Below are 12,216 nucleotides of genomic sequence, written 5' to 3'. Positions count from 1 at the left end.
GGTTGCTGGAGGGGTTGTGGAAGGGGGGATGGGCTAAATGGGCAAGGAGCACTAAGGAATCTATTCCTGAAATCATTGTTGCAGTAGATGCTAACTAACTTGGATGTAAATTAAAAAATAAAAATAAAATTAAAAAAAAAGAACAAAATTTTTCTTTCTATGAAAACATTAACATGGATGATATCCATTCTTTTAGGACTTTTATATCAGAAATGAAAATAAAGTGGGCCCCTTCTATTTGTTTGAGTTTTATTGACATTAATTAGCTTATTGATGTAGATTCCATGGCTTTAAAACCTATCAGTTAAACTGAAAGTTCACCCAGGGATCTGAAGGGAAACAAAATTTTCTTCTTACATCATTCTTCCCGGTTTTAAGATGACAAACTGTAAATCTTTAGCCCAGATGGGAAGGTCCTCCTGCAGGAACACAGCTTGCTGTTGAGGATGGCTTTCCCATGGCAGTTGCCCTTGGTCCTGGCGCTTCCTTTGATCTAACTAAAAAATATTCCCCCTTAGTAAGTATAACCCTTTGCAGAAAAACTACAAAATGATCATTTAAAATAATTATGAGCTTGTTGTGTTAAATATCATTTACACATAGATCTGCAGTATAAAATACTCTGCAAACCTACACTCCAAATTAAAACAAAATATATCGTGCAGACTCTTTTTAATTTATGACCAAAAAAAAATGCAGTTGTAGTGGTGGAATCTTCCCATTTTATTTGATTCCGTAAATGAAAACAAGAGATTTGTCATTAAGTGTTATTGATGATACCCACAGTGTTCGTATGTTTGTCAATTTCATTAACCTTTCAAATTAGGTATTCATAATGTGTTAATTACAGCATAACACATCATTACATTACTCAATGTAATTCCATGGATATTATGTATAGTTGATCATGTTAGAATCTCTTGTCTTTACAGCTGTTAGAAAACATTATACTTTCCAAGATCATTAGGGATGTGTGAATACCAAACAGCTAAATCTACAGCTCAAATAATGGTCCCTGCTTGGCCTTGAATTCTGATCAGGGCATGACTAGACAGTTTCCACTGATGAAGAGCTAAGCTCCCTGGAATGTTTTATATAGGAACTGGAGAGACACAAAGCTGACGGAGAGCTCGAGAATTTGTTTAATTAAATTCTTTGCCTTCAGACGGGCAGTGACAAACTGAATTATAGCTTAGCAAATAGTCACTCCCCCATGCCCTTGGAAGAAAGCATGCTTTCCTACCCCATGTACGATGGGATTGGCCAGGTGCTTGTTTTGCCAATGGGATGTGCCCCAGCACGAGTAGAACGTGGCCCAGATGGCCACTCCCCATTTAGTAGGGGCCCCAGAATCCCAGAGCAGGACAGCCCCCAAGGCACCCCCCATTCCAAACCCTCACCTACACGTGAGGGAGCGTAAATCCAGCAGCTGAAGGGATGCACTTGGAACAGCCTAGAATGACATCCATATTTTCTATTAGCAATAATCGCGCCTCGGATAAACCTCATTGGCTTCGATACTGCCACCGCGCAAAGCTAACACCCGTACTTTTCTACTCCCAGCCCCTTGCTTTGCCTTGAGGCGAAGTTTCAGAAGGTAAACACAATCAGCTTAATAAAAACAAACGAGCGGGTGTCTCGCATCTGGGTTGGAAGATGCAGGAAGTAGAGATTTATTTACCCGTCCAGAGTCCCTAAGTGATCAAGTCCTCTCCGGCATGCTGTCCTTGCCGTGGAGGGACAGTCTCCTAAGGAATTATCAGGTGCTCCTTGTCTTTGAACCAAGAGCCAGCAGGCAGCACAGGGCCCTACAAGGCTTTTATCTTGTTTCTCCCACCGGTGATTTGGTTCATCGCTGACAGATGCTGCCCGTGTTTGTTCCTTCACTCTTCATGAAAAATACAGAAGCACCTCGCGTTGACGGAGCAGCCTCGGTGCTTTCACTACCTGGTGACTTGCTCGAACTCTGCCCGCCCACCGGCCGTTCTGTCTCGGCGAACGCGCACTAATTGAAACTCCTCTCTCTGCTCTTTTCCATGCACGTTACCTCCGATCTTGACGACCCCTTGAGATCTTCACTTCGATCCCCCTTTTACAGATGAGGAAGTGGAAGATCAGAAATGCACTTTCCCAGGGTCCCAAGTCACCAAATCTCGGAACCAAAACCCAAATCCAGATCTATCTTCAAAACATTTCTCCTTTGGGCCAAAGCACACTTTCTTTAATGAAAGAGAGAAAAAAACAAAACAAAACAAAACAAAAACCCACCACACTTCCCAATAATGGATCAGCAATCCCAAGGAGGAATTTTCTGGAGATGAACCCAGCTGGTGTTACTTCTGAAATCCACGAATACCAGAGGGAAGCTGGTAAATTACAAGGGGGAATTTCATCTGCACTTTACTTAGCGTTATGGTATCACTTATGCTAATACAGACCTTCCACATTTCCTCTAAAATACAAATCAGAAGGCCCTTTGTAATACCTGAAAATCACCCGGGGCTTTGTCTTCCCATTTCCTGGTCCTTAAAGCACCCCTCTCCCCCACGGCTGCCTGAAAGGTCTCTTTTTGTTATGGCGGTTTCGTAAGAGGCCAAATCTCAGACAGCTATTGAAAGGCTGAGTTAGACAAACAACGCCCGTGAAGTTTAAAAATAAAAAACTAGGTCAAGCCCGAGATGTTATCATCGCTGCCAGTGAAAGCAGGTTCCTCGCAGCTGGCAGAGGAGGTGGCATGGACGCCATGCTACGTTTGCAGACCTCAGACCTCGGCCAAGCTCGGCCTGGCGGTAATCAGGGGTGGGCATTTAGTTAATGACGGCCAAGTGCTCTAAAAATCAGAGCGTCATAACCCCAACAACTGTCGGGAGTGCCCTGATGCCCCCTGATGGCTGCCACCACTGAGCAGTGGAAGGACCCGACCAGTGCCGTCCCAAAGGAGCTAACAACGGCGGCCGCAACCTCACGCTGTCCTTGCATCTCACCCCAGGTGACCACACGTGTGAGAGGGTGGAAGAAGCCACCTTTTGCATCAATTCGAAAAGAAAGACTAATAACAGTCATGCTTCTACTGCTTGGTGACAGGACGGTGTTTCTCTCGGCCCAGGTGAATGGCGGGGCTTGACCACCCCAGTCATACCTGTCAGCAGGTGTCAGCCAGACTCTTTCAGGGCTGCCCTTCTCATGACCCCTCACCGTCCAACCATAGGGGACACGGACTCTCAGAGGGGAGACGTGTCTGTGTCCTCAAGAGAGGCACTGCAGGGACACCTGGCTGGCTCAGTCAAACTCCGACTCTTGGTTTTGGCTCAGGTCGTGATCTCACAGTTCGTGAGTTCGGGAGCCCCGCGTTGGACTCTGTGCTGATGGTGTGGAGCCTTCCTGGGATTCTCTCTGCCTTTCTCTGCCCCTCCCCTGCTTGCACACACACTGTCTCTCTCTGTCTCTCTGTCTCTCTCTCTCTCTCAAAATAAATAAATAAATAAACCTTAAAGAGAGAGAGAGGCACTGCAGACAAGTCCGTCAGCCTGACCTCAGGGCAGGGCCTCAGCTGCTCTCCAAGCTGGGCAGTGACCGCAGCCCTCCCGGCATCGGCAGAGCCAGGCCTCCGGGGTCTTGCGCTCCATGGAAATGTCTCTCAGAGCTGGGCTGTTCTCTTCACACCTTCAAACGGAGCCAAATTCTGTTTGTCAGTTTTCTCTTCTTGTTTTGCTCATTAGGAAAGGCCTGCTGTACATGGTAACACCTGCCACGAGCTTGCTTCTTCGCAGCTTCCAGCCCTCATACCTTCCCCTCCTGGTGGAGCCCATTCACTGTGGCTTAACACCTGCCCTTTCCTCCTTGCGCCCCCAAGGCCAGCCTGGAAGGCTTGTGGAGAAAAGAAAGGGCAGGTACCTTGGGCCTAAGGGAAGAATGGGAATGTTCTTCAGTGCCGTGTACAGGAAAGAATAGAGGCTGTGGCATCAGACGGACCTGAGCACAACTTCTGACTCAACACGTTTGCCCTCTGGCTCATCTTAAGCCTCAGTTTCCTCACTACAAAGTGCCAAACGGTTAAGCGAAGAGGTTTGGGTGAAGTTCTGGGTGTGAGGAAAACACTCAACAAATGGTAACAATTATCAAATATTTGAAGAGCCGGCAGGTCAACGAGGCTAAGACTTGACCAAGAGGGTAGCTCATAATGTTAACTACCATGTTTTGGGTACTTACTATGGGCCTGGCTTTGAGCTTCTTTCATTTAATCTGTTCAACAGTCCTGTGGCATGGATGTTGGCATTATCCTCATCTTGCAAAAGCTGATGCTGAGGTCCAGAGAGGCCGAGTAACCTTCCTGAGGCCACACAGTAAGTGCTGTGATACAAGCACAGACAGACAGGCTGACTGCAGCAGTCACTTTCCCAAGTGCTGTGATACGTTGACCGCTCCGGTCAAGCTCGTGAGTCGGGATTTCCAGCCAAGCGCCTATTGCTCTATGATTCATTTTTGGTTTGTTTTGTTTTTTCCTCCAGGGAAGCTGGAACAGAAGAAACTTTACAAAGGGACATGAAAGCTGGAGCAGAAGGCCGGGAACAGCCGTCTGAAGGGGACACGTCTGCAGACTGAGGAAACCCGGCCCCAGATGGCTACCTCGAGGCCTTACTTAGCTCAGGTTGTCTAGGAGGTAGAAACTGAGGCCAGGCTTAGATCGCCTGGTTTACCGGAAGATACAGTCCAGGACAGGCACAGAGAGGGGGTGGGAAAATAAGGGAGGGAAGGATACACAGCAGAACGGAGCTGCATTTTGCTCCACTGGCCACCAAGAGACAGTAAGGGTCCCCGTGCCACATGGGACATCTGGAAACAGCTGCCCCGAAAAGCCCTGCCATAGGCTGACACACACAGAGGGGAAAGGTTGAGAACATGCGGCCCGCACCCCCCCATCTCCTGCACCTGCTCACCAACACCCCACAAGCACTAAACACCTATACTTCTTAGGAGTCGCCTCTCCCGGTAGCCTCGAAGCCTGGACCTTCAAAGCCTGGACAAGGAGACACAATGGTACGAGCCTCCGTGCCTGGTGCCCTCACCCTGCTGGGGATGAGGGGCTCAGGGAGGCCAGAAGCTGCCCACGTGCTTCGTGAGTGAGAGCCTGGAGATCCAGGGGACGAGTGAGGCCTAGGGACTCAAAAGGCAGGGCAAACTGCCTCTGACTCAGGGCCCTGGGGTCCCTCGGAGAAGTCACTGCAGACAGGGAGGCTGTGACATGCCTCAGTCTTGGGCTAATTTGCAAGTCTGGAGGGAGGGCCCCGTCCAAGTTGTCCAGGGCCACCTTTGCCCCCAGAGCTAGGGCGCTAGACCATCAGAGCAGGCTGGGTTGTTGACATTCTCGAGACCGAGCAAAACCCAGAGCCCAGGCCGGCGCCATAGTGCCGAACTGGAACCATCCTGACCCTGGTTGGGGAAGGCCAACAGAGAAGGGGGTTCTGGGCCTGCACCTGTCCCTTCCTTCACTCGGCCGCATGCTTCTGGCTGAGGCCTTGAACCTCTTCTGGGCAGAAACGGTCCCAACCAGGCCTTTCCGGCCTCTGGAACCTCCACTTCCTCTCTGAGGTGGAGTGAGGACTTAGGCTGGTCTGACCGGGGCTGGTGTGCAAATCACGAGCAGGTGATGTCAGGGAAGGTGCCTTGCAGGGCTATTCTTAGGGCGCAGGAGAGCCGGCTGGGCCCTGGAGGCCGCAGAGCAGGGAGCAGCTTTTACCACACTGGCCTAAAACCTGGCCCAACACGTCCTGTGTGAGGGAAACAGAGGCCAGCCCTTCTGTGGGCTCCTTCCTCTCCCGGGGCCTATCATGTGTCACAGCCGTAAGGAGGGGGCATTCTTTGACCAGTGGAGCCCCTACCTTGGTCCTGCGGTTTGGAGGCCCCCGTTCTGATATCCCCCGCTGCTCCTTTCTCCAAGGGGGCGGGAGTCTGTGGGACCAGGACATGTCCCTCGGGGGACAGGACCCCACTTACACTATATTTGGGGTATACCCAGGACCCCAGAATCCCTGGCCCAGGTATCACCCAGCCACTTTCCAGGGCCTGTGCTGCCCCTTCCCTGGTCTTCTGTCCTCCTCCAGAAAACCCACTGCGATGTGTCTACCCCTGAATCCGGGCGGGGGGACCACGGTCGCCATTGCAGGTGGTGACTGAGGGGCTGGGTACTCGGTCTGGAGAGTGCACACTCGACAGGAGGCCCCCAGCAGGTGGAGTGAGGTCCAGGAGGCACTGTGAGAGGCGATGCATGTGGAGGGAGAAGGGTTCTGGGCAGCTGGGGCTGGAAGCCAGCTCTCCCTCTGCTGCCGCGAGCTGGACGAGGCCTCAAGGAATGTGAATTGCACATTTGAAGCTGGCCACCCCGGTCAAGATAAGGAGGAAGGTAAGGAGGCACTGCATGCAACAATTTGTAAGCTAAATGCACAATTTTAAATGTTAAGATCTTTAATACCCGGGCTCCCAGTAGAACCCTCCCCCTGGGTGCCTGCGGATTTTCAAGGACGTGTCCCCCTTTCACTCAACCTCTTTCGTTCATCCATGGAGGCAGGAGCATGGTGAGGCAGGCGGGAGAGAGCGGCTGGGCGGGCACAAAATTCTCCTGAGGCATCCGGTGCACCTTACTCATGAAAAGAACGTGCTTCGAGAAGGCTATGTTCCAACACACACCCTAGTATCCGTTCAGTCACTCATTTACTCATCTAGTCCATATATATTTGTTGATCGGCTGCTCTGCACTGGGCACCACACTCTGGAGATACAGCAAAGGACAGAAGAGCCACGCGCTTCTGCCCTTATGGAGCTTGAACTGGAGTGGCTCCAGACATGGCCAGGAGGCAGTAGACTGAGAGCTCCAGCCACCAGCCACGACAGCGCCCTCCCACTTAGGGCATGCCGTTCACATCACGATGAGGCCCCGGGAAGCTTGGGTCGGTTGGCAAGACACTTGCCGCGGTCACCGAACTCCTAAGTGTCCACGGTGGGCTCGTGCCACAGCCCACGTCCCACCTACCACCAGGCCCTACCTGTGTGCCAGGAGCTAAGGATCAATCCTACTAATGACATTAACTCACGAACCTTGGCTCGAAGACACGATGGCTACTTCCTTTGGTGCAATATGGCAGCCCGGAGCAGATGAACTGAACACCACCCACAGAGATAAACTGGCATCATGGTCAACAGCAGTGGAATTTTTTTTTTTTTCAAAACTGATAAACAGGAAAGGAGTTCTGCTTTCAAAAATCAACCGATTTCCTTGCTGTAGCCGTATCTAGGTTGTGTATCGAAGAAAACAAAAATAATCCTGGGCACAGAAGGGAGATGGGATATTTCTGCACTCAACACTGGGCCAGGCTGGCTTATTCCCAGACCTAAAGGATTCTGCTGTCCCTTTTTAAATAAAAATACATACAATAAGGCAGTTCAACCCCGATGGTGAGTGCCAACAAATGTTACATAGCAGCGGGTATGGGTGGGCAGTGTCATGCGTTTCACGATTGCCAGAGGCACAACCCTGTTGTGAAGCAAACAGCTGGGAGGAAAACACAGGTGTGTTAACACAGGGCGGCCGTTCCCACCACGCTTCCCGCCGTCCCCGGCATGGGCCAGGGTCATGGGGCCACAGCTGGCCACAGAGAGGCTCGGTCCAAGAAGGCAGGCCTGGGGCAAGGTCTCTGCCAAGCCAACGCCCCTGCCAAGGTCACAGCCCTGCTCCCACCTGGACCCCCCACCCCAAACCCCCCCGCTCCGATTCTATTCACGCCCAGTGTCCAGACCAGGGCTGGGGTCACAGGCTCTGCGATGTGACTGCTTCCTGTTGCCGAAAGGCTAACAGCCTCATTAAGGCAAAAACATCGAATGCAGGACGTGGACACAGCTTTGTGGGGGGGTTCTGGGAATTCCCGTGTCCGTGCACTGGCCTGGCCGTGTGGCCCGGGTGAGTCAACCTAGATAAACCCGTGAAAGCCTCAGATAGCAGCAGAGGCAGTAATATCACGTCCCGTGACCATTTCATCAGGGATCCCAGGCAGATTTCTGGAAGCCCTTGAAGACATTTAGTAAAGATGTGCACCTCTTCTGTGACCCTACAGGGAAGTAAGTTGGTGAACTTGTTCCTCACCTCTCAGAGCCTCCCCCTCCCACAAAAGAGAGCTTTGAATGACCCTTCATGTGTTCTGTGTTTCAGGGGTACAGAATTTTTTCCAGGTGAACTTTAGTCCAGTCAAGGGACAAAACGAGTTGACACATAGAAAGAACTAGCATTCTTGTGACCATTTCTTAATGCTAAAGACTGTAATTTCATTAAATGATACAGATGTTTAAAAGACAACAAACAGAAGACCGTGGGGGGGAGGGAAGGGGAAAATGTAGTTTCAAACAGAGAGGAAGGCAAACTGTAAGAGATTCTTAAATACAGAGAACAAACTGAGGGCTGATGGGGGGTGGAGGGGAGAGGAAAATGGGTGATGGGCATTGAGGAAGGCACTTGTTGGGATGAGCACTGGGTGTTGTATGGAAGCCATGAATCATGGGAATCTACCCCCAAGACCAAGAGCACACTGTATACACTGTATGTTAGCTAACTTGACAATAAATTATAGAAAATAAAAAATATATATAAATAAGTAAGTAGAAAATATAAGTAAATAAATAAAAGAACAAATGGACAGCCTCGGATACCTGTACTGTTGTTCATTTGGCCTGGCCTACGGTGATGATCCCTTTTCTTCTCTCTAGTGCAAAGTTTCTTTTTTTTAATGTTTATTTCCTTTAGAGAGAGAGAGAGAGCATGAGCTGGAAAGCGGAAAGTGAGAGGGAGACAGAATCCTAAGCAGGCTCCTTGCCATCAGCACAGAGTCTGATGCGGGGCTCGAACCCACAAACCATGAGATCGTGACCTGAGGTGAAACCAAGAGTCGGATGCTTAACCGACTGAACCATCCAGGCGCCCCTCTACCGCAAAGTTTCTAAAGCCAGCCAGATCCAGGGGGTCCACCGGGCTCCTGAAATTGTGTGGTGCCTTGCTTTTCTTGGAGAGAATATAATATTCATGGCCCTCACTAGAGGCTGGAGACGACAGTACGGATCACCCCCTCCGAGGCCAGAGGGAACTAAACCCCTGTTCGCTGAGGACGACCCAGACGTCACCGTCCGTCTTCTCCTTCCGGGCCCGACCAGGGGGTTCTGCCCATATGCCCACATCACCATCCCCAGACGCCCCCTCTGCCTTCCCTCTGCCTGCTGCAAACACATTGTTTTCCTAACAGAGTCTTTTCTGAAAATACACGCTTGGACTCAACCCAGAGCCCAGAGGCGGCTGAGTGAGGTAACGGGGGGCCTGGAGGCCAGCAGGAGGGTCCTCCCCAGCTGTCCCGCCCCCGGCCCCGGTCACCTCCACGTGGTGGCCGGCTTTCACCGGGGTCGGGAGAGAAGCCAGTGGCAGTCAGCGTCACTTTTCATCGACTTGTTCCTCCAAGGAGTGCTTCCTGAGCAGCAACGGCGAGGCGTCGGCAGGACCCTGTCCTTCTCACGCAGGCCCAGCCCTCGAGCGCCCAGTCCCCGGTGGGCCCAGCGTCGGATACGGTGACATGTCACCGAAAGAAATCCCGGAGCTGCTGGTCGGATAAGTGAACTTCTGTGCACGTTCCAGTTCGACCTCAACTCTGAAAAGCCCCGCGTGTGAGTTCCCTGTGCTCACCTGGACGTGCCCGCACCACGGGGTGTGGGGGACAGTCCGGGGGCAGGCACGGGGTCTTCGCTCTCATCCCCCGCCCTCCAGGCCCGGGGAGCAGCCAGCAAGGGACACAGAGACCGTCTCAGGCAGTGACCAGCGTCACCGCCAACGCTGGGCTCCCGGGAGTGGCCACTCGGCCACTGAACCTCTAGCTGTGTGGCCGTATCTAAGTTATCTAACCGCTCTTGACCTTGGTTTCCTTGCCTGCGAAGAGGAGGATAGTTCTGGGTGTATTCCTCAGAGGGTGGTCGTGGGGTTAAGGGAAACAATTAGGCGGAGGGCTTAATACCACAGGCAATACGTGTTTGCTAAACGGCACGATTTCCAAGGCCCCCTCCCAATCCGGCACCCGATGGAGAGAACGCCCGGGTATCGCCATTCCGCACTTCACCGGGGGTCCCTGACCCGAAGCAGGTGAGCGTGACCCTGCCCCGGTGAGCCAAGGGGAGAGCGAGAGAGGGCGTTCACGGCCACTCCAGGCGCCGTGCGGAGGCGGCTCGCCTTGTCGTAAATGCCCCAGACAGCTGAGGCTCTTGGCCGGGAGACGCACGGGCCATCATGGGCCCTGGAACCGGCTAGTCCATAAATGATGCATCACGAGCAGTGCGAGCGCCAAACCGTGGCGCTTCAGGCCACGGGAACATCTGTGCAGACAGGGGGACCTCACCAGAAGAGGCGGCCCCAGCCGTGCGGCCGTCCTGACTCACCCGGGCCGTCGACACTGCCACCGCAAACAAGTCTGCTCCGGGGCCGTGGCCCTCCGGTTTACACGGCAGAGGCATCGATGGTGACCTTTAAACGTATAATGTTGTACGGAACATGTGCGATCCGGCAGGGCAGTCAACGTGAGGTAGGAAAGGAAGATCCTACCTCCAGCCCCTAAAACTGAGTCTGGTGGGACCAGTTCCTCCCTGGTGGTCAGAGCTAGTCTCCAGCATCCCACTTGGGGTCTGACACCTGGGGTCCAGGCTGAGTTCTCTGGGGCCAGTGTTCTTCCCGAATCAGGGATCATCAGAGCCTGCATTCTCTCTATTTGGAGGACGCCGTGCGGTGGAAGCTGGTAGCCAGCGTCCTTTCCTGGAGACCTCTCCTCCTCTTCTCTCCATCGTGATGGAACCCCCAGTATTCCAGGAATTTCAAGTCTCAGAAAAGAGGAAGGGAAGAGGCTAGTACATGTGGGGGGGGGGGTGTAGAACCCTGAAAACAAGGAAATATGCTGCTTACGTACTATGGATGCCCAGCGAATGTTGAACCTGCTGCCTCCAGACTCTGCCTATGAGATGCTCTACAGGGGTTCCGGATACGCTATACGGTTTGCTATATATTTTTGGTGGTAGTTTCAGAGTAAAATGAAACTAAAGGTCTCTAAGGAGTAAGCGCAGACTGCGGAACCCCTTAATGCAAATCAATATCATTATTACTATTGTTTTACTGAGAATGGGAAGGGGTGTATCATACTACAATACACTAATCAGACAAGACGCCCCCCTGAGAAGGAATAGTGTAATAATAAGAAAGGTAAAAACTAGTCCAAAGAACATGGCTGTTTCTGTATTCAGACCTTGCATGTAACTATTTTGGGTAAAATGATGTCACTCACCGAATAGTCAAGCAAATATTAAGTCCTGGAAGTTCTCTGGAAAGTCCGGTGTAAACAAACCGAAGATGAAATTTCCCATGGGCTAAACCAATGGGAAATTTCAGTCCGTCTGAATTTCCTCATAAAATTATTGAAAATATTTTTTTTTTGTTCTGATTCCCCTTCGCTTGGTGGCGAAGGAAGGCAAGAAAACTGGGTCATGCATTCAACAGAAGAATGAGAGAGACCACAAATACGCCAGGAGTAAGAAGAGTTTTCTGACAGCACGTGTGGCCTCTCCAACCCCAAGTGGCAAAAGAGCAGAAAACTCAGTCAAAGGAGGCCATTCTTCTGAGGGCCGAGCCCAGGAACACGGTTTCAAAGAGGAACGGGGTGTAGAAAAGGCAGTTACCAACCTAAGACCACAGAACCCAAACTGTGTTCAGAGCTCTGTCTACAATTGTAGTTGCAGGTGAAGGGACGCGGCAGATGGTTATCTGTCGGGACTCTGATCAGCGGTCAACGTCACGGGGCTGCGCCCCTCGGGGCGTTGGGTGCAGGTGACTGTTAACCTGAGGCCACCACAGAGTAGCCCCACAACACTCGGGCTGCCCCAGAAGCAGAAAAGCAGAAGCAGCAGTTACTGCCATGTGGGTCATCGGTGTGGCCACCTCAACTGCCATGCAGATTTCCCGGAAAGACAGAGGGCTTGTCCACCAACTCTGTGAGCTGGAAACCATCCTGCAAAGTGAGGTGGCAAGGTTAGCAATCAATCTGGCACTGGGCAGAGCACAAGCCCAGCCTCCATATCCACTGGCAGTCGTAAGAGATGAGAATCCCATGCCACATATCCAGCTAAGCTTTAATCCCATTAAATGGATCGACAGAC

General features: G+C 51.7%; 1 pseudogene; it reads right to left on the bottom strand.

Moving 5' to 3' along the window:
- Positions 1-1,373: 1,373 nt before the first annotated feature.
- On the bottom strand, positions 1,374-1,538 carry LOC122237568 (annotated as a pseudogene).
- Between the last annotated feature and the right edge of the window lie 10,678 nt (positions 1,539-12,216).

Source organism: Panthera tigris, chromosome A3 (genome assembly GCF_018350195.1).
Source record: "Panthera tigris isolate Pti1 chromosome A3, P.tigris_Pti1_mat1.1, whole genome shotgun sequence".
Lineage (NCBI taxonomy): Eukaryota > Metazoa > Chordata > Mammalia > Carnivora > Felidae > Panthera > Panthera tigris.
Note: the sequence above shows the minus strand (reverse complement) of the source record. Positions and strands in the feature narration are given on the sequence as shown.